The sequence below is a fragment of the Schistocerca nitens genome, chromosome 5, assembly GCF_023898315.1.
Source record: "Schistocerca nitens isolate TAMUIC-IGC-003100 chromosome 5, iqSchNite1.1, whole genome shotgun sequence".
NCBI lineage: Eukaryota > Metazoa > Arthropoda > Insecta > Orthoptera > Acrididae > Schistocerca > Schistocerca nitens.
The window spans coordinates 689197900-689220826 of NC_064618.1; positions in this window are offsets into that span (position 1 = coordinate 689197900).

Below are 22927 nucleotides of genomic sequence, written 5' to 3' on the forward strand. Positions count from 1 at the left end.
GGAACCTGTTTGGGCAACAAGGAAGAATGACATCTGGAGGACCCAGGATAACCAACCACTATGTTTCCACTGCGGACGACCGGGACATGTGGTGCGCTATTGTGGAGAAAGGCTGCGGATATCTGATGACGCCCATGCCAGAAGACAGCAGACCGATCTTTGAAGACGCCAACTCCGGGATGACGAAGATGAACAAGAAGATGTGGGTGCAGGATGACGTAGGTCACCATCGCCGGAAGATAGCCGCTGGAGAGGACACTCCCCAACACGCCGATCGAGGTCTCCATCGCCGTTAAGAAGCTCTAGCTGATCACCTAGCCGCCGCAACCTGGAAAACTAAAGGGTGTAACCTTCCTTAGAGGTGAGGCCGCCTAAGAGAAAAATCCTCTGCAAAAATGATAGGAAACTGCGTCGATATGCTCATGGATGGCCGACTACCCTAAGCTCTTGTGGACTTTGGAGCATCATATTCAGTCATTTCGGAGAACTACTGTCGCCAGTTGCAGGAAACCGTATTCGTTGACAGCAAAACATCTTTGCTGAAGGTGGTTAATGGGAAATATGTAAACCCTACAGGAAGATGTGTCATTCGTGTGGGTATAAGTAGCCACATACAGCCCTTAGAATTTATCGTCTTACAAGAGCGTAGTCAGGCAGTTACAGATTATGCTCGCTAGAAGATTATGCTAGACGAAATGAGATACTGTGGACAGGAAGATGCACATGCGAGTGTGTGGAGAGTACATGTGCTGGATGAAGTGATCATTCCTTCAGTCAGAGCTGGAAAGGCAACTGTCATGCGTCATGCCTTGCATCAACCCATGGGTCTTGTAGTGGAAAGTAAGAGAAACATACCACTGAAGAATAACTTGATCATCCCAGCCTCTGTCGTCTCGTTTAAGAACGGATTCGGTGAATTGTGGATAGTTAACTATCGACGTGAACCGCAGATCCTTCCAAGACGCATGTGCATAGCAAATGCTGAGCCGTTAATTGCAGAACTGCTGAGTGTCATAGAAACCTCCCATGCCCAGTCTGTGGGCGAAATTAGTGCTACGACTACGAGACAAGATCTTCTAGCTCGACTACCACCAGATCTCACTAAGGAACAACAGAAGAAGCTACTTGCCATTCTTCAAGAGTTCTCTAAATGCTTCAATCCACAGGTGAAGAGGAAATTAGACAAATCGACGGTGAAGCACCGGGTTAGCACTGTAGACCATCAACCAATAAGCCAGAGAACATTCTGTGTGTCAGCAACGGAAAGTCGAATAATTCGGAACGAGGTAGAGAAAACGATGATGAATGACATCATTCAGCCTTCGCAGAGTCCATGGTCGTCACCAGTGGGTCTCCTCAGGAAGAAGGATCGTAGTTGGCGCTTTTTTGTTGATTACAGGAAGCTTAATAAGATAACTAAAAAGGACGTTTACCCACTTACACGAATTGATAAAACACTAGATTGTGTGAAGGGGGCTAAGTTTTTCTCAACCATGGACATGTACTTAGGATACTGGCAAATCGAAGTAGATGAGGCTGATTGTGAGAAAACTGCATTCATCACCGCCGAGGGCCTGTATGAGCTTAAGGTAAGGCCGTTTGGTTTGTGTAATGTACCAGCAACTTTTGAACACATAATGGATAATCAATCTTTTAAGTCACCTGAAGTGGACGATGTGTCTTTGTTATTTAGATGACATTACAGTGTTCTAAGAGACCTTTCATGAACACATAAAAAGACTGAGGGTCGTTCTCAAGTGTCTCCAACAAGGTGGACTGAAACTTAATCCAAGGAAGTGTCTCTTTGGAGGAAAATAAATCAAAATACTTGGACAACTTGTGTCAAACGAAGGCGTGCGGCAGACCCAGAAAACGTGAGGTCTATAACGGAATTTCCTATTCGTGAAAGTATTAGAGATGTGAGAAGCTTCCTCGGATTATGTTCTTATTACCATCGTTTTATCAAAGACTTTGGTATCAAAGGCAGGCAGCCCAAGCGTTGTTAAAAGCTGGTGCTAGATTTATCTGGGATGGTGCTCAACAAGATTATTTCGATGTGCTGCGAAAAGCTCTGACGACTGACCCTGTACTTGGTCTGCATGATAAGTGAGCACCTACAGAACTACACACACATGCCAGTTGGGTATGGGATCGGTGCTGTTGTGGTGCAAATTTCGGTTGGAAAATTGAAGGTTATAGCCTATGCTTCTAGGACACTTACAAAAGCTGAGAGAAACGACTCAACTACAGAAAGAGAATGTCTTGCTGTCATCTGGGCCATTAGCAAATTTCGACAGTATCTCTGTGGAACGCCATTCACAGTTGTTACAGACCATCATTCACGTTGCTGGTTGACAAGTCTTAAGGACCTAACAGTGCGTCTCGCCAGGTGGACATTACATCTTCAAGAGTATGACATTATCATAGGGTACAAAAGTGGTAGAGAACACCAAGATACCGACTGTCTCTCAAGAAACCCCATGCAAGACCATCAAGACTTTGATAAAGATAGTGACTGTCTCGCTGCACTCCAAGATCTCTCTGCTGAGCAGAAGAAGGAAGCCAAGATATCTCAAATTATGCTTGCCTTAAATGGTCAGAGGATGTGAAAGGACAATTTAAGGTAGTTAATGGATTACTTTGCAAGAAAACTTTGATCCGTTTGGAAAGAGGTGGCTATCAGTGATTCCTAAACACACACGCTTAGATGTTCTACAGAAATTCCATGACACACCTGAGGCTGGACATTTAGTATCTGCAAGAGATTTTTCTGGCCAGGTTCGTTTAGGAGTGTCCATCATTATGTGTCGCACTGTCGAGAGTGTCAGAGGAGAAAGGCAGTTCCTCAGAAATTACCTAGCCGACTTATACCAACTTCACCAGCCGAAACGCTTTTCCAGCGTGTTGGGATTGACCTCCTTGGACAATTTCCAACGTCTGCTAGTGGCAATAGATGGATTATTTTTTGCGCTGATTGTCTGACGCGCTTTGCCATTACAAAAGCCGCGAAAACAGCCCTTCGGCAGCCAAATTCATCGTAGAAGACATTGTATTAAAACACGGTGCCCCAAGGTCGTTAATTAGGGATCGAGGGAAAGTTTTTCAATCGAATCTTGTGACAGAGATAAACCGTCGGTGCAACATTACTCATGACATTGAAGCGGGAACGTGTTGTATCTCCGCTTACAGTTACTCATGTGCAGTGAACCGGCTTTATCGCCGCGCCCACGCACTATGCTCAAGGGAGAGGCTTTCTAGCAATAAACGACTAGAGCGGTTTCGAGACTGGACACATTTATTTTTCCTACAGCTACAATAAATGTCACATAACAATCTTCGCTGATGTTCGTCTATACGGGTGCGTTGCACTGGCGGCACGGCTCGGTCACCGATCCCGGAGGGTGTACACTCCAGTGACGAGCCGTGGCGCGACCGCGTGGACCGAGCGAGGCAAAAGGCCGCGTCACCGAATGTTCTGCTCCTGGCGCGACAGGAGGCGCCGTAACGTCCGCGAAGAAACGAAGGACAATTGAACGGCGACTGCGTTTGCGACCGCGCGTACGCATTTACGGCGGAGTCACGTTGACTCGACGCACGTGGTCCGCGGCGGAAGAACTGGGGAGACGTGTGTCGCGTCCCGTCGACTAGCTCGCACTGGGGGCAGCTTTGTTCCCGTGCGATCCGGTGTGCGACGCACCGTTGCCGAAATTCCGCGTAACGGTACAGCTGCCCCTACTTGTGTCGGCAGTGCCGTTGTTCAGCCCTTCGTGCGTTGGACGGTGCTGCCGCCACACAGATCCCCCCTTGGAGAGCGGAGCTCCGTAGCTGCGAAAACGCGGCGATCGTTCGGTGGCGCGCGTGTGTTTAAAGTTCGCGCGCTGCGTGATGGCAGTGCGGCAGCTTTGGTGGGGGTCGGTCGGCGTCGGAAGGGCGGCGGCCCGTGACGTCAGCGCGCCGGACCGGCGAGCGTGCGGTGGGCGTGTCCTCGCGCTGGCGGCTAGTGACAGCGGCAGCAGGCACTGGCTGCGACTGTCCGTAGCGATGCGCGTGAAGGCGCGCGTTGCAGGTCATTGGTGGTGACGTCTCGAAGGCGCTTGCGCGAGTGCGTTGCCGTCGGAATAGAACGCGGGTCCGGGAGCTACTACGGACAAGCCGGGCGGTGTGGAGCGCGATGTCCGGAGCTCGACGGAGAAGCGAATGCGGTAAGCTGGCGCGGATGCCGATCCGGCCTCAACGCCCGACGCGGTGGAGGCAAACGACGCGAACGCGGGTCCAGGAGCTGTGACGAACGCAGGAGACGGTGTCCGGGGCTCGACTGGAGTTACCGGCCGAAGGCACTTGCAGCTGGAGGTCGGGTCTCTACAGCGGACGGCGGCTCGTGGGCGCCGAATTCTGACGGCGTTCGGCGGCTCGGGCGCGTGATTGCTGGTTTTGGTGTCCTGGCGCGCTGGCGACGCAGCACGGCCGTTTGAATCGGACGCGGCGGCCGGCGCGCGTGACGTAGTCCGCTGGCGGCTGTGGTGGGGGCGACCGGTGCGCCTGTGGTGGGCGCGGTCCGGGCGGCCGTACCAGCTGCCGGGGCGTGGTGGTGGGAGGCGCACGTGGCGGCGCGATGACAGCAGGCCGCAGCTGTGCGTCACCAGCGGCTCCGGGTGCAGGTTCCGTCTGACCGCTGGCAGAGGGAGTGTCGTCCGTGATCAGATCTTCTGCCGGGTCGAAGAAATGCGTGGCTGACGGAGCGGGCAAGACGTATGCTGGTTTGACACGGTCGACTGACACTGTCGACGGCTTTCCGTTGCACTCGAGGACCAGCGTTTTGTCTCCTCGGGCGATCACGCGGTGCGGTCCACTGTAGGGCGGTCGAAGAGGTGGCCGTACTGCGTCGGTACGCAACATGACGTGCGTGCAGCGCTGCAGGTCGGCGTAGACGAATATCTTCCCGGTGCCGTGCCGCGTCGGTGCGTGCGCTCGGAGGCCGGCCATGTGACTGCGCAGACGTTCCGCCAGAGTGGGTGCCACGGCGTCGCGTGGGAGTCTTATATCTTCGACAAAATCGCCCGGGATTGTCAGAGATTGCCTGTAAACGAGGTCGGCAGGTGACGCGCCGATCTCCTCCTTCGGCGTGACTCGCAGGCCGAGCAGCACCAGTGGAAGCGCCTCTGGCCATGAGGTGTCGTGGCAGGTTAGAGCAGCTTTGAGAGTCCTGTGTAACCGTTCGACCATGCCATTCGACGCCGGATGGTAGCTGGTTGTCCTGTGTAACCGGGTGCCACACAGTCTGGCGACGTGCGTGAAGAACGCACAGTCAAACTGGCGGCCGCGATCAGTTGTCACGTGACTGGGACATCCGAAGCGTGCCACCCAGGTGTCGACGAATGCGGTGGCGACGGTCTCGGTTGTGACGTCCGCGACGGGCGTTGCTTCCGGCCAGCGAGTGAAGCGGTCCACCATCGTTAGGAGGTACCGCTTGCCTTGTGAGAGAGGAAGCGGGCCGACGAGGTCCACGTGAACGTGCGCAAAACGGCGTGTCGCGTCCGGGAAGGTGCCCACGGGTGCGTGGGTGTGCCTCCCGACTTTGGCGCGCTGGCATGCGGTGCAAGTGCGCGCCCATTCGCGACAGTCCTTCCGAAGCCCGGGCCAGACGAAACGCGCAGCCACGAGCGTCGCAGTGGTGTTGGTGCCGGGGTGTGACAGTCCGTGGACACGGTCGAAGGCACTGCGCCGGAATTTCTCCGGGAGGAACGGTCGGTGCGTGCCGGTTGAGATGTCACACCAAATCTTCCGTGCGGAGCCGGGGACAGGCACCAGCTCCAGTTGCGTGCCGCTGGAAGTGTCGTGACGGAAGCGGTACAGTTCTTCGTCACTCTCCTGTACTTGGGCCACGTCCTCAAAGTTCACAGGGGGTGAAATAACGGCACACTCTCGGGACAAACAATCGGCGACGATATTGTCTATCCCCGAAATGTGTCGAATGTCAGTCGTGAATTGCGACACGTACTCTAACTGCTGGAGTTGGCGCGGTGAACACTTAGTGTCGTTCTTCGCGAACGCGTGTGTAATGGGTTTGTGATCGGTGAAAATGATGAACTGTCGGGCTTCTATGGACGGTCGGAAGTGTTTCACCGCCGCGTACACCGCAAGCAACTCTCGGTCATAAGCGCTCCAAGCACGTTGCGAATCGGAAAGCTTTTTGGAGAAAAAACCGAGAGGCTGCCAACTCCCGCCGACGCGCTGTTGTAACGCCGCGCCGATGGCGGCCTGGCTGGCGTCCACGACTACAGCTAAGTCCGCGTCATGTACAGGGTGCGCGAGCAGCGTCGCTTCCACGAGATTCCTTTTTGAGTCCGTGAAGCTCTGCTCCATTGCGTCTGTCCAATTCACGAGGGTCTTTCCTTTTGAGGTAGGACCTTGTAACGCCTTAGTCAGCGGCTCTTGCACGGCTGCGGCGTTGGGCAGGTGTCGTCAATAAAAGTTCAACATGCCAAGGTAACGTCGTAATTCTTTGTGCGTCTGCGGACGCGGCATGTTCTGTATTGCCTTCACTTTCTCCGGTAGCGGTGTCGATCCGGTGGGCGTAATTAAATGGCCGAGGAACTCAATTTCCGTCACACCGAACTCGCATTTAGCGGGGTTAATGACGATGTCGGCTTCACTCAGGCGCTGAAAGACAGTCGTTAAGTGGCGGCGGTGGAATTCGGGCGACTTGGAATACACCAAGATGTCGTCGAGGTACGCGAAGCAAAATGGCAAGCCTCGCAAGACGCCGTCCAGGAACCGCTGCCAAGTCTGGGCAGCATTCCGAAGGCCGAAAGTCATAAACAGGCTTTCGAAAAGCCCAAAGGGCGTTACGATGGCTGTTTTTTCGATGTCTTCGGGCGCCACCGGAATTTGGGTGTACGCCTTTGCGCAGTCAATCTTGCTGAACACTGCGCAGCCCGCCAAGGCGTAGCTGAAGTCTTGAAGGTGTGGGACTGGGTATCGGTCCGGCACCGTTCGCGAATTAAGGGCGCGATAGTCCCCACACGGGCGCCACGAATTGTCTTTCTTGGGCACTAAATGCAACGCCGATGACCATGGGCTGCTCGATGGTCGCACGATGCCTTGCCGCAGCATGGCCTCGAACTCTGCCTTTGCTGCTGCGAGTCTGTCCGGCGCGAGTCGACGTGGGCGACACGATGTGGGGGGGTCCGGGTGTGGTTATTATGTGGTGCACCGTCGAATGTTTGATGTCTCTCGGTGCACTGGCTGGGCGGGTGAGGTCGGGGAATTGTTCCAGAATGTCAGCGTACGGTCCGGGGCACTTCACGGGTTTAACGCTGTAGTATGCAGCCTGCCGGCGCTGTCCCGCTATCTTTAAATTAGTTGTGGCGTCGATGAGCTGGCCGTTTGCGATGTCGGCTAGCAGCCCCTAGTGGCCGAGAAAGTCTGCGCCCAGGATCGGCTCATTGACGTCAGCCACGGTAAAAGTCCACGAGAACGTGCGCCGTAGGCCTAGATCTATATTGCGGCTGTGTGTGCCGTAGGTTTTAATAGCGGAATTGTTCGCCGCTGTAAGGCAGAGTGCCTCGGCCCGCCTGCGGTCTCGTAACATAGAACGGGGGAATATCGAGAGGTCCGAGCCCGTGTCGACGAGGTACCTCACGCCTGCCCCCCGTTCCGCAATAAACAGATGCTTCGATATCATACTGCAGCCGGGTGCGCCTAGGTCCGGTCGCAGCTGGCGTTTGGGTGCGAGCAAGGAGCGCGGCACCTGGTTGCTTCGTTGCCGAAGCGGGCGTGGTACCAGCAGTAGCCGCTTTGTGCGTGCTGTGACGTCAGCGGGGTACCATTGGAGTGGCTGTTGCTGCGTTGCCGGCTGCGTGAGCTGCGCCGCCTGTCGCTCGGTCTGCTGCCACTGCGGTGCGTGCTGCCCTCTTGCTGCGAGCGCGCCAACTGGTCGACTTGCGTCGAGAGAGCTGCTACCTGTGCGGTCAAGTTATGCACTAGCTGGTTCAGGTCGGCATCCGATGCGGGTGCGGGAGGCGCTTGCCGCCACGGAGGTGGGGGGACGGAGTCGTAAGCTGCCGCGTCGTGCACCGTGTCGGCCAAGTTAGCGACGGCGTCCAGCTGCATCTCCGTCTCTGCGGCTATCGCTGCCTGCACCTGAGCTGGGACTACACTGAGCTCACTCTCTAGCCTCGTGTTGCGTGCGAGCAGTTCTTCGATGGTCTTTTGCAACTCCTCTAGTGTCGCCATCTTAGTTCAGAGTCGAATACTCGTACAAGAGGAAAGTACACAGTGAAAATAACACAAGGGAAACACACGAAAAGAAAAAAAAATAACACTAAGCAGTCTGCGATCAAAACAAACGCGCACAAAAAACAATACAAAAAAAAGGTTAGTTAAAAAAAAATTACTACCGAGCACTGTTCGGCGCGGGCGTATACGCGCAAGCCTACTCGCGGTTCTACGTCTCTCGTACCGACGAACGTTCGTCACCACGTGTTTTTTTTTAGCCTCAGATCACGTCGGGGTCACCAGTGAAGCGGGAACGTGTTGTATCTCCGCTTACAGTTACTCATGTGCAGTGAACCGGCTTTATCGCCGCGCCCACGCACTATGCTCAAGGGAGAGGCTTTCTAGCAATAAACGACTAGAGCGGTTTCGAGACTGGACACATTTATTTTTCCTACAGCTACAATAAATGTCACATAACAATCTTCGCTGATGTTCGTCTATACGGGTGCGTTGCACTGGCGGCACGGCTCGGTCACCGATCCCGGAGGGTGTACACTCCAGTGACGAGCCGTGGCGCGACCGCGTGGACCGAGCGAGGCAAAAGGCCGCGTCACCGAATGTTCTGCTCCTGGCGCGACAGGAGGCGCCGTAACGTCCGCGAAGAAACGAAGGACAATTGAACGGCGACTGCGTTTGCGACCGCGCGTACGCATTTACGGCGGAGTCACGTTGACTCGACGCACGTGGTCCGCGGCGGAAGAACTGGGGAGACGTGTGTCGCGTCCCGTCGACTAGCTCGCACTGGGGGCAGCTTTGTTCCCGTGCGGTCCAGTGTGCGACGCACCGTTGCCGAAATTCCGCGTAACGGTACAGCTGCCCCTACTTGTGTCGGCAGTGCCGTTGTTCAGCCCTTCGTGCGTTGGACGGTGCTGCCGCCACAACATGACGACTGCATACCATCTGCAAACTAACAGGCTTACTGAACGCCTGAATAAGACCTTGGCCGACATGCTATCAGTGTTTGTCAGTGTTAAGTAGAGCAACTAGGATGAGGTGCTACCTTTTGTGACGTTTGCCTATAGCACCACCAAACAAGACACCACAGGATTTACGCCATTTTTCCTGGTGCATGGGCATGAGGCAACTATGACGATGGGCACTGTGTTTCCGTTACATCCTGATGACGTGGACGACGATTACATTGGCCAGGTGTTAACCACAGCTGAGGAAGTTCGGCAGTTAGCTCTACTCCGCACGCTGCAGGCTCAAGGAAACGATCGCCAAAGGTACGATGCGAGCCACTGCCCTGTTGTCCACCAGCCTGGTGATCTAGTTTGGATATTCACTCCTGTTGGGAAGACTGGTCTCTCTGAAAAGCTCCTCAGGCGCTACTTTGGACCATATAAGGTTGTAAGTCAGTTGTCTGATGTTACTTATGAAGTTGAAGATTTCGACGCCAACACCCGACGACAAAAGATCAGGGATACAGTCCACGTCCTTCGAATGAAGCCCTATAAGGATCTTGCAACCCACGGTAAATTCGAAGCTCCAGCGACAGGCAACAAGTGGAAAGATGACAAAGAGCGTAGCGGCAAAGGAAGTTCTAAGAAGATCACCGCCAGGGCGAACATCAGTCATCGGGAGTCGGAGTATGCAGGACCGATGACTCATTCCCGGACTAGGAGGACGTAATAATGAGACACTGTTCTTTTAAGGACGGAACACTGTTGCAGAGAAAGCTGAGTAGCACAGTCACTGTGGTGTAGTGGTTATGATACTACACTGTTAAATGGAGGGTCGTGAGTTCAAAACTCAACTGAACAGCAAATTATTAATTTCTATGTGCAGTTCGAGTACACTGTTGCAGATAAAGCTGAGTAGCACAGTCACTGTGATGTGGTGGTTATGATACTACACTGTTAAATGGAGGGTCATGAGTTCAAAACTCAATTGAACAGCAAATTTTTAATTTCTATGTGCAGCTCGGGTACATTCTCTTAGTATCCACAAATATCAAGTATCATTTTACTGGAATGTTCTGTAACTGTATATATACCATATGTGTTCTGACCGGAGGCAGTTTGCCTCATGCTCTTGTCTGTGCAAGTCCTGAATAACCTTTTGTTAAGTGAAGTTAGTTTTCGTCATCCATCTAAGTGCACCTTCTTCTATATAACAATATTAAGTTAAAGTATGAAGAAATGAAGAGAACTAAAAATACTGATAACAAATTTCACGATCTGGAGTTCATTGTGTGAGTAAATTTTGCTGACTTAATTTTTTGGATTTTATTTCTGTGGATGGGTTGGGTTTGTTCAGTAAATTATCTCCTAGTGCACCCAACCTACCCAATTAGTACACATGTGTTTTTGGAAAGTTTCTCACAATTACATTTCACTTTTTTATTAGGGAATCTATTTTCAGATATACTCACAAAGGTATCGTGAAACAGATTAAATTTTAAATTAGCATCAGCAAACTACCTTGGAGGACTGTTTTTCGTTACTGTATGGAGCTATGTCATATACTGTAACTAGTTGTACATCATGCTGAGAAAGACCATTCATAGCAGGAAAGCTTGTTTATTAAATTTTTCTTGGTCTATAGAAACATTATCTGTCAGTGTGCTGCTTTCCTGCACTACCTTAGTTAGAAAAACAATAACTGATGTCAAATTGAAAGAACCAAGTAATACTTCTAAGTCATTATTTCTATCAAGCTCTTCCAAAATGTCTACATTGAAACTCCACAAACAATAATTTGCTTCCATCTGTCTGGCAGATAGCACAACAAAGAATCCAAATTTTTCAGAAGTAGCTCAAAATTCCTCAATGAGGACTTGTACACAGCTATAAAAGTATCATTATTTAGTGTAAGCTCACAGGTACATGTTTCTACATGTTATTATTTTTTAGATTCTAAGTTTTTCACACAATGACAAATTTTAACATATATGGCAATCCCTCCTCTCTCCATAGTGAGTATCTTTACATGTGCTGCAAGCCTATACCTATTTACATTAAACTTTTCGATATCTGTGACTATATGATGTGCAGACAGGCATAGTACATCTATTCCACCCCCAATTTTTAAACCTTCTACATAGACAAGAAGCCCATCTACTTTTTAATCTCCTGATATTCTGATGCAGTTTATTAATATTATTTTTGTCTGTTTATTTCTATGAGAAACTTGTGATACTTTAACATCTCTATTACCTGCCTGTCTGAGATTCTCACTAAGTTTAATTTCATTCAACGTTGAAACACTGGACGCTGATCTTAGCCTAAGAAAGACATACTCCAATGAATTTCAGCAGTCCCCTTAATAATTTTGCTATTATCCCATCCGATTTACCATTTCCTTTCCTAATGATATGCCGGCCATCACTTTTGAAGTACCATCTACCACTAGTATCAACAGGAGCCAAACCCTTGCCTGACAAAGTAATCACCCAAAGCAGTTGATCTATTTCCATATAGCCCCTTCTGACAGAGCATTTCAGATGGGGCCAACAATACCACATAAAAGCAGGAACCAATCCAACATTTGCATGGTTCATTGCAGATGCTATTTTAGCCAGTTCACACTCAATATTGTTGTCTTGATCCCTCTCAGTACTTTTTCCTGCTCCACCCACCATTACAACATGATCCTCCTTTGTAAAACCCTTGTAGAATAACCCTACTTCCTCTTATCACTTGGATAAGACACGTACTGAGCTTGAACAAATTTCTAACCAGGTAGCTGTCACCTAATTTTTCCCGCAAGAACTGGCCCACACCCCTTCCTTGGCTAGTACCTAACAACAGAACTTTCCTCCTACTTCATACTTTTTTTTGAAACAGTTGCTTTCCTGGTGAAAGTCTATTGACTATGAACTACATTTGCATCTACTTGCACCTCTTCCTTAGTTAACTGAGGTAGCAAGGCAGGTCTGTTGTTTGTGCCAATTATGAAACTGTCAGGTATTATTTTCTTTCTGTAGTCCATGTTCCTTGCTACCACTTCCCACCTGCCTTCACAGTTCTTCCCCTTAGCCTCCATAGTTCCTCCCTAGCCATATCCAGTACAGCCTTAAGGGCTCTAATCTTCCCTTCATGTTCGCCTATTTTCCTGTCTTTTGAATGTACTTTGCAATAACATGGAAGAGACCCACTTACTTCTCCAATTCCAGAGGCACTACATTCTATCCAATGTAACCATCTATCTAAACAGCTGCATAGAACCTCAGAACTAACTTTCCTTTGGCAGCTCAAACACTTTGTGATCATGCTTGTTAACAATTATTTTATAAAAATTTATCGAGACAATAACAGTAATATGCTATTAACTACAGATCGCAAATGCACTAAAGTTATGTGGAACACTAATATATGTGGATGGTATTAATATAATAACGTAATGCACTTATAACAAGATTAAGACTCAAAACCTGTATACCCTTTGGGTATAAGCCTAAGTTCATGTATCTGTGATATGGACTTCGTGCATTTGAAAAGAAATAGGAGATAGACCTTAAAACCATTAATTCCTTAAGTAGATACTGGAATACTAAACATTTGTGAAATGAAAAAACGTTAATTCTTCACTTAATACTTAAACAAACATCTTAAATTTCTATGAAAACCTACATCTGAAATCCATGGAAACCAACCATTTGGACTTCCTACTTTATTTTATTTTTTTATTTGAGAAATACGTTGAAACAATTGAAACCTTCAATAGATAATATGAAACAGGCTCTAATAGAAGTCCATATTGTGTAATATTAACTTTATTTTCAGTTATTATGTAACGAACTGCTTATTTTTACAAGCATGTGTAGTCTGTGCCAGGGCTGCCAACTCAGTTCCTCAACAATACTGTCAATACTAAGGTTCTGCTAGTTTTCATAATGATCCAATTGAATAATTAATATTCTTAAATAAAATACTTTTTAAACTTCATGCTTCTAGTATGTAACCACCATCATTATAGTGACAATCCTTACGATTTTCTAGCGGTTCTTTAACATGATACAGTGAGTTGACATAAAGTCTGATCTGGAGCTATCACTTCTTGTTGTTTAACGTTGCTCAGATTACTATTTCAGCTCAATCTCTAACCTCTTCTGATCAAACGTCTTTTCTCTAAGAGCTGCAGTCACAACTGGAAGCTAAGAAGGCAAATCCAACATACAACACTCAAAATAAATATGAAACTCCTAATTAATATTATACTCATGTTTACAGTAACTGTGTGTTACAAAGTTGTTACAGTACATGGAACATTGCAAGTCCAAAAATGTTCTGTCTAATTAACAAATGTTAGTTGAATAAATCTATCTAGCAAGTTTTCTCTTGTCGCCATTTCTCATAGGCATTGTCCCGGACACTTGTATTCCATAGTGTGCGCCATAACACCAAGGCAGGAACCAATGACAGGAATAAACTGCCTGATTCGTTGGTACCTTGAACATTGTATGGTGCGTATTGTCGTCCTAGCTTACAGATATGCGAAATCCATTCATCTTGTGATATATGTGCGTAAATAAAATGTACATCCAAACAGCAGATTATGTTATACACTGCTGAAATAAACTTATTATAGTGACAATCATCTTCTGTTGGTTCAGAAAATGCTTGTGCTTCATCAAAGTGATATGTCACATTACAGGTACCTCCCCTTACGTTAACGATGTTGTCACTACTGTGAAACACTAATCAAACAACAAATATTTAAAGTTCAGACTTGTGCTAACATCCTCACATTAATATTATTTATCCTTTAATCTATCATCTCAGTTGTAATTGTATATATATATATATATATATATATATATATATATATATATATATATATATATATGTATATATATGGTCTTCAGTCCAGAGACTGGTTTGATGCAGCTCTCCATCTCTCCATGCTACTCTATCCTGTGCAACCTTCTTCATCTCCTAGTACCTACTGCAACCAACATCCTTCTGACTTTGTCTAGTGTACCATAGATAAGATTGACATAGAAACAAATGAGGTAGAGATACACTCTTCGATTTTTTAGTTGCTTCAGATTTGACTGTCTGTCTCTGTAAGTGGCAGCAGGTGGACTCATGATGAGTTCTGCCACATTGGTATTGTTCAGAAGTGTATATTCCAGTATTCCAATTGTGCATCAGAAAGTAGTAAGGAAATTTACCGAGATACCAGAGTTTATTAGTACATTCACAGTGACAATACCCGTCTTTCATCTCTCCTCGACGCGCCGAGAATCCTGCATCTATAGGATCAAACCAGACAAGAATAATTTGTGTGGGCAGAAGAGGGGCAATTCGGAACCATTATTATCATACCAAGCTCTATGCACAATGGCGGCAACAAGAAAAAGAAGTACATAAATTTAAATTTGAATAAATGTATTGGCTATTGAAGGTCTGTTTTTATCAGTGCCAGTTAAAGTTAACTCAGGATATGTGTACCTTCCGATTTTTTCGATCATTTTTTCAAAATTTTCTTTTCATTATTTAAGAAGCAAATTTTTATCCTTCCCCCTTCCCCCCCTCCCCCTTCCCCCTCCTCCACCCCCCTCGCAAACTATTCAATGGCAACCGTTCAAAGGACAGTGCCGAACGGAATATGACCAGCCCTTTCAATTGTTGTGATAAAATTTGTTGAGATAAATGAGCCATTTTATAGTTACAAAGAAGTAATGAGACGTTTGTTTCATTTGTTACATGTCCGTGTGATTGGAACTATTAACAACTTGAAGGAACAAATTAAAATTAAATTCTGCATACAAACGAGACACGCCGGGAATGCGGATTTCGGTAGTTAAAGTAGGCAGCTGCTACATTGTGTGCTTATATAGCTGAGCTTGGCGCCGCCTCTCTCACAGTAAGTAAACCCTTTCCTTAGAATTAATAATAATTCCTTAGAATTAATAATAATTCCTTAGAATTAATAATAATAGAATTAAGAATAATTCCTTTCCAGAAAGTGCATTTCTACTTCTGTGAAGTAAACATTTAATTGAAAAGTACAGATACAAACAAAATTTCATCTTTAAAATTTTTTCCCTACGTGATTTTGTGAAACACTGTTCACAATGGAGTCAAAGGAAATGGTCATTATTGAAAATTCATTAGAAAATGCAATATGCCAAGATGGCGGAATTTTGACCTTGGGCAGCTCATGTACTGGCCAATGGCTACCGAATCAACCAGGTTGGCGTACTATTATTAAAAAATGAAGACACTGTTAATATAGCTATGCTTGATGAGACAATTTCTCAGGGCTCACTGGAAAACATTTTTTCAAATAGTGTACTGAAGCACACGACAACGAAATTTCTTTTGATTATTTGCTCATGACGTCGCGATCGCAAAAGCTTTGCAATTACTAGTGAGACACACACTTCGACACAGTTAATGCAACTAATAACACAACAGTTTGCACAGCAAAATCAGGCATTTAACGATTTCAAGAATAGTATTACTCAACCGTTCAATGAAGTGAGCAAACCTATATGCACTGAATTATGGGACGAATTATCCAGGAAGTTCACAGATCTCAGTAAACAACTAAAACAAGAAATAATTACTAACATGTCCCTCAATATAAATACGTTAATGCAAAAGGTAACATCTGTAGACTATAAACAGGAATAACTTGCAGGTGAGTTACAAAACCTCATTGAAGCATATTCTCAAATTCAGGAGACGCAATTACAAGTGGATTCGCCAGTAAAATATGTCACGAACACAGTCAGCGAGCAGAAACCTATCTACAGAAATACACAAGTTGAGTCTAAGAGTATATCAGTTACGGTTAGAGTCAGAATTTGCCGAAAAACAGAGAGATAAGTTATGTGGAGATATAAAGGAAATAAATGAAAAGCTGAATCTGGGATGCTGCATAAGCGCAGCGCCCTTGCTGAAAGGGTAGTGTCGCAATGCAAAATTTATGTAGATACTGAAGAAGAAGCTCTAAAAAAGAAGGAAAGTCAACTTCTAGCTAAACGAAGCAGGGGAAAGGTTACTACTGACACTCCAAAACAACATATGACAGAAAACAAATCTATGCTTTTAGAGAAGTTTGATACCTTCACTGGTTACCCACAATATGAAGTTAGCCAGTCGAAGGAAAATACGTAAGGTTGCACAACGCAACAACACTTGCCGGTAGTTGTACCTGCCTAGCAAGCACAGTTGCCATGTGCTGCCCCACAAGCGAACGTAAACGTGCCTGTTACTGACAGCACGGCGTGTTTGTCAACATTACTTGCATATGAGGGATTACTTAGGAATCGACAATTCCCAATATTTACTTCCAAAGGGAAAAGAACATACCCTATGGTCTTTATCAGAGAATTTTACCTCATAACTGGACCGAAGCCCAGAAAAGTAGGTTCGTTGTTGGATACACACAGGGTGACCTTCTGCTATGGGCTATGGACATAGTGGAACGTTGTCACTATTACGAACAGTTTGAGAGAGCCTTTCTGGATGAGTATTGGTCTGAGACCATACAGAAGAGGCTCAGACGTGAAGTATTCAACCCAGCTCCGTTCAGCAGCAAGTATATTTTGAAAAATATTTGAAATAACCAGATACTGTATGAACCCAGTATCTCAAGTAGACGTGATGAAAATTTTAGAGCCGTGCTCCTGCCTACATTAGGAAAAAACTCATTACCATCCCAGAACACGACACCATATACTATCTATACTGGACTCAATAGATTTAATAAATGATGAGAGGCCAGTACAACTGAAGCCTGTTAATATGCTGATAGCGACAAGGAGAGCTATGGACGAGCGAGTAAACAATGTATTCATAGTACAACATGGATGGCAACTTTACTACACACAGACCTATGATAATTGTAATGGTAACGACAGCGGCAATGGAGAAAGCTGTAAATGCAAAGGTGGATAGAAAAGAAATGGGCAGAAATTTAGCAAAAACAGTTATAATGGGCGAGTAGCAAATGGCCAGCCTGTGCAATGTGTACAGACACAAACTACCAGCAATAATCAGCCAATCGCTCGGGAAACGAAAAACAATAACAGACAACCGAATAACCTACAGACAGCAGAATTCCGCCACCAAAGTAACACACATATGCCGAATAACATGCAGAGGCAAAGAGAATTTCAGTTGAGGGCCTCTCAGGACACTAATCGGTGTAACCGAACACCAAGGGTAAGCACAGTGGAAGTTATGCCTAACCTAGAGGTCGATGCCACCGCAATGCTGGAAAACTTGAACCTGTCATGATAGGGCCCCATTCGGTGACCTTGGAGGGGAATGGGCGCACGAGCTTGGTCAACACTTGCTTTATCAGATAATATCATGGTATTGATGTGAGAGATGATCTGTATCAAGGTACACAGAAAAACTTGGCAGAGAAGAAGGTAATAGCTACCATTAAAGCCAAAATTTTTGACCTTGATACACCCATTGTGCTTGACACAGGGGCTATGACTAATTTGATGTCACAGGCATTCTTTCAAGAGTTGAAGAAACGTGGTCATATAATCACACTGCCAGTGCAAAATTGCAAGGTACAAACTGTCACTGGTCAGAAATCGAAAGCAGTCAAGATACAAGCCTTAATTCCCCTACAATTAGGACAGTTTTCTGTACAATGCAATTTTTTGATGGCAGAGGAATTATAGTTGTTTGTTTAATGTGTATGGATATATTTAGTACATCAAGTACAAATTGATTTAGGAATAGGCCAATGTCAGTTCACTGTAAAAAACCAGGTATTTGTAATAGACCTGATCAGGGGAAGTACTAACAGATGTAAAACTGAAGTTACTCACGACTTTGAAGTTCAATTGAAAAAATCCATAGTTGTGTTTGTCAATACCTACAGTAGCGAACAGCAGAAGAAATAAGCTTTGACACAATAAACAAAAAGGTAAGAGAATGAAAGTGCTTGCATAAGCATCAGCAAGATGAACTTAGGGAACTGATACTTGATTACATATATGTACTTGAAAAAAGACCAGGTATTATTAAGGATTTCTTGTATATAATGGAAGTGTGTCCTCATGAAACTTTTTGTTGTACCTCACACCCTACACCACGAACAAAGGGGGAAGCAGTAAGAAAAGAGGGATGCTTGAATGGGACATAATACAACCATTGTTTTCCCCTTGTTGTAGCCCTATCTTGGCTGTGAGTAAGCCAGATGGCAAGGTGTGCTTGTTCCTCAGTGCGCATTATATTAATAAGATTATTGTACCAGTCCGAATACGTCCAGACAATTTAGGGGAACAGCTTATGAAATTCCATAATGCTACATTTCTAGTAAAATCGATCTCTGGTCTTCATATTGGCAAATGAAACTACATGAAGTAAGTTGGAAGTATACCACCTTCGTATGTGGGGGCAGGATCTTCGAATTTCAAGTATTACCATTTGGATTGAACATAAGTGCAGGTGTATTTATCTCTTCTCTTGACAGAGTGCTATGGCCCAAACTTTCAAGTAAGGTAATAGCATATGTGGATAACCTTTTAGTCGCTACACTCACTTGGGTAGAACATTTAAGATTAATTGAACAAGTATTGAGTAGTTTTTCTGAATCTGGAGTAACAGAAAATCTCAAGAAATCTAATTTCGGACAAGAAAAGGTAAAATTTTGAGGACACATAATCTCTTCAGAAGCCATGCTGCCAGATCCTAAAAATCGTGATGCCATAAGGAACTGCCTATTCCGCAAAACAAGAAAAAATTAAAGGCATACTTAGGCCTAGTGTCATTTTTCAGGAAATTCGTCCTGAACCAACTTCAGAACAGTGATGCTTTACTCTATATTCTCTGGAAAAACAGACCTTGGGTATGGGACAAGTGATGTCAACCTGATTTCGAAAACATCAAGCGAGCCTTATTAATTGCTAATAGTTTATCTCAATCAGACAAAGAAAAATATTTTTATTTATGCACCAACTTGTCTTCTCACAGTCAGGGTGCTTGCCTTTTTCAAATGGTAGAAGAATAAGGAAATCTCGTCCCTAGAGTAATTAGCTTCGCCAGTCACACCTTATCTGAAGCTGAACGTTCATATTCAGTCACAGGTTAGAGGGTTTGGCTGTAATTTGGTCCTTTAAAAAGTTTGAATGTTTCATTTGGGGTAAACACACAAAAGTGTACTGTGACCATCGGTCCATATCGTTTTTGTTAACTTATAAATTGCTACACTGATGGATAGCCAGGTGGTGTATGTGACATCAAGAATTCGATTTTGAAATAGTACACATAAATTGAAATCAAAACATAATAACTGATGCTCTTTCTAGACTACCACAAGGCTTAGAGGAATTCAACCATCTTTTAGAACAGGAAGGACTAATCACTCTGACCATACTATGTCTACATGTGCAAACGTGGGAAAAATTACAGCAGGAAGACACATGCTGGCGTAAGGTAAGAGCAAAACTTGCACATAATGACGACGAAAAATTAAAAAGGCTTTTCACTATTCACAAAGGTGTTCTGTTCCATACGAAACCTCCCGAACTAGAGAAATGTAACGTGTGTTTACCAGAGGAATATGTAGATGATTTTATAGTATACACACACAATACTGGGGACCATTATGCCACTGCAAAATGCACTGATAAAATAGCTAAATGTTGTTATATCACCAGCCTTAGAAGAAGAGTACTGAAGGTGGTAAGAAAGTGTATTGTTCGAAAGAAATAAAAACATCCTACCATCTCCAGACAGATATAACTTCATCCCATTGTGGCTAAGAAACCTCTAGAAAAGGTATCGTTAGATGTGGCTGGACTCTTTCCCAGAGGTAAAGGGGGAGTAAAATATATAGTAGGCCTGTATGATATTTTCACTAACTATGTAAAACTGTACGCTATACAGAAAGTTACAGCCAGTTCAATTATAAGACGAATTATAGAGGATTATTATGCAAGAGCAGGGAAACCAGAAGTCATGTTAACAGATAATGCCTCATATTTTGTGGAATGTATATGGAAAGAGTTTTTAGATTCCAACCAAATCAACACATTTTAGTATCCAAATTTCAACCCAAAGTGTCACCCATAGAAAGGGTGTTTAAGGAACTCAACGGGTTTGTAAGGACCTCTATAACTCATAAACATACCAAGTGGATTGAATATGTCACTCCTTTCTTACAAGTCGTTAACAACCTTCCCCATACATCAACTGGATTTACACCAAATGGGCTGATGTTCAATTGCAAACAGGTAGACAAATGGGAAAAACCTTTGTCCAAGATATCGATACCAGAAGTATCACTGGATGATAAAATACAACAAGCAGTAATCATCCTTGAAACCTGGGCTAAATATAGGGAAGGAATTTACGACAGAAACCTGAAACGTACAACACAGTTTTATATAGGACAAAGGATGTTACTTAGAACACATCCAAAATCCTCAAAGATTGGAAAACTGAAGCTAAGTGGCAATTACTATACTACTATACACTGGACCATAAATAATTGCTATGATCCCATACCTGGGAGCATACTGATTGGCACATGAGAACACGGGTAAGGACAAGGACCCTTACCAACACAAAGACTTGAGAATGTTTATTTATTGAAGAAGGGCTGTATACCCTCTAAGTTGTACATATGTACAGTAATATTAGATTTCGGATGCTGGAAAATCACATTCCAGAATTTATGTTATTAGCTGATAAGAAAAAGTTTTGTTTGTGCTTTTTTTATGTGCCAAATGTGTAAATTATAAGGTGAGTGAATGAAACAAGGAAGAAATTTACTTTTTATGTGTCTGGAGCTGACGCTGCGCCTCGCACGTAGCCCAGTTGTAAATTAATAAACGGACTTGTGAAACATACGGTAGCGTGCACGCCAATACGCAACTCACCGCGACACAGCGCAAGGGCATTGGGGAGAAAGTTAGTCAACAAACCGCAGGCGCCTGTGCGCCAGACACAGCTGAAAGTATTGGAGCACCCGTCACAAACAAACCCTATGAGCTACTGCCTGCAATAGCAATTTTAAAGCCTATTACATAAACTGGGACATAGAAACATAAGGGAGAGTCTATACTATAACTACGACTATATACACAATGCACACAAACAAAGATAAGATATTAGGATTATATACACGGAAAGGGATCCTAAACTACAAAATATTTACTGAAGTTACGTCACTATGTACATTGTACGTATATAGTTACAAATTTAAGTATTGAAAGTACACACACTAATTAGAGTTGAGGGAACAGAAAACTCTTGCTGCAGGTAAATAAGCGAGCGCAATATAAGTGACAAGCTGAATAAAAGGTCGCATCATGCCTATAATACACTTTGTCTTTCAGATTTATAAGGTAAGTAGAGACACACACATGACATTAAATGAGTTTGTGATAGCATGACTGCACACTAAAGTAAATGAGTACATGGTTGAATATACGAAAGAGGCATTAGTGACCGTCAAGACACTGTACACTTATGTATGAAGATTTAGTTTTAAGTTAGTAGTAAGTTTTTTCTTTCAGGGAATGATGCATCGACATGTCCTAAAGTGAAGAAAGATAAATGCTTATCCAGGGTTAGGTACCATAATCATAAACGTAAGAAAGGGCTTCACAGCAACTTAATATAGTTGTAAGTTTGTGATATGTCTGAATGTGATAGTGTGAAAATGTGTGTAGAAGAATAGAGTTGCAGTATGTCACATATCACGATGATGAACTAAGGTGGAGCACTACCAAATAATCAGTGTGTCGAAACGTAACTACTAGGAGTGTTGACCACTCACGAAAGCTTCAAACACCTGATCTACACTGAAATTTTTATATACGTTTGCTACTTATATAAACACTATTTTACGCTCATTGTACATAACATATAGTATTGATGATACAACTGTGTATAGTTCAGCATATGAAACGGTTATCCTTTGTGCAATGAACATAAGTAAATATTGAGGTGCACCCTAAACACTGAATAAGTATTCAATACGATCGGTATCGTCAGGTTTGCGCTATGTTTACAAACAATAAACTGGTTTGTTCTTGGGATCATAATTAAGTCTAACAATGAGACGTGACTGAGCACATAAATGCCTTTCCACGAAATTTCGCCGGCCGCTTTGAAGGAGTGGTTCTAGGCACTTCAGTCCGGAACCACGTGGCTGCTTCGGTCGCAGGTTCGAATCCTGCCTCGTGCATGGATGTGTGTGATGTCCTTAGGTTAGTTAGGCTTAGGTAGTTCTAAGTTCTAGAAAACTGATGACCGCAGATGTTAAGTCCTATAGTGCTCAGAGCCATTTTTTTTATAAATATGCTCCAACAAGAAGTCATTCTAAATTGAAATGAAATGCACGTCAATTTACGCCATAAAAGAAAAACGAATCTATTATTGTATGAATGTTACGTAAAGAATGTAAAACCAAATGAGAGCAAAAAGTGTACTCATGTTCAAAATGGTTCAAATGGCTCTGAGCACTATGGGACTTAACATCCGTGGTCATCAGTCCCCTAGAACTTAGAACTACTTAAAACTAACTAACCTAAGGACATCACACACATCCATGCCCGAGGCAGGATTCGAACCTGCGACCGTAGCAGTCGCGCGGTTCCGGACTGAGCGCCTGAACCGCTAGATCACCGCGGCCGGCTGTACTCATGTAATTGGATCTGAACAATACAACGAAATTATAATGTAACAGAATGTACTAAAACAAAATGACAATCAGCAAA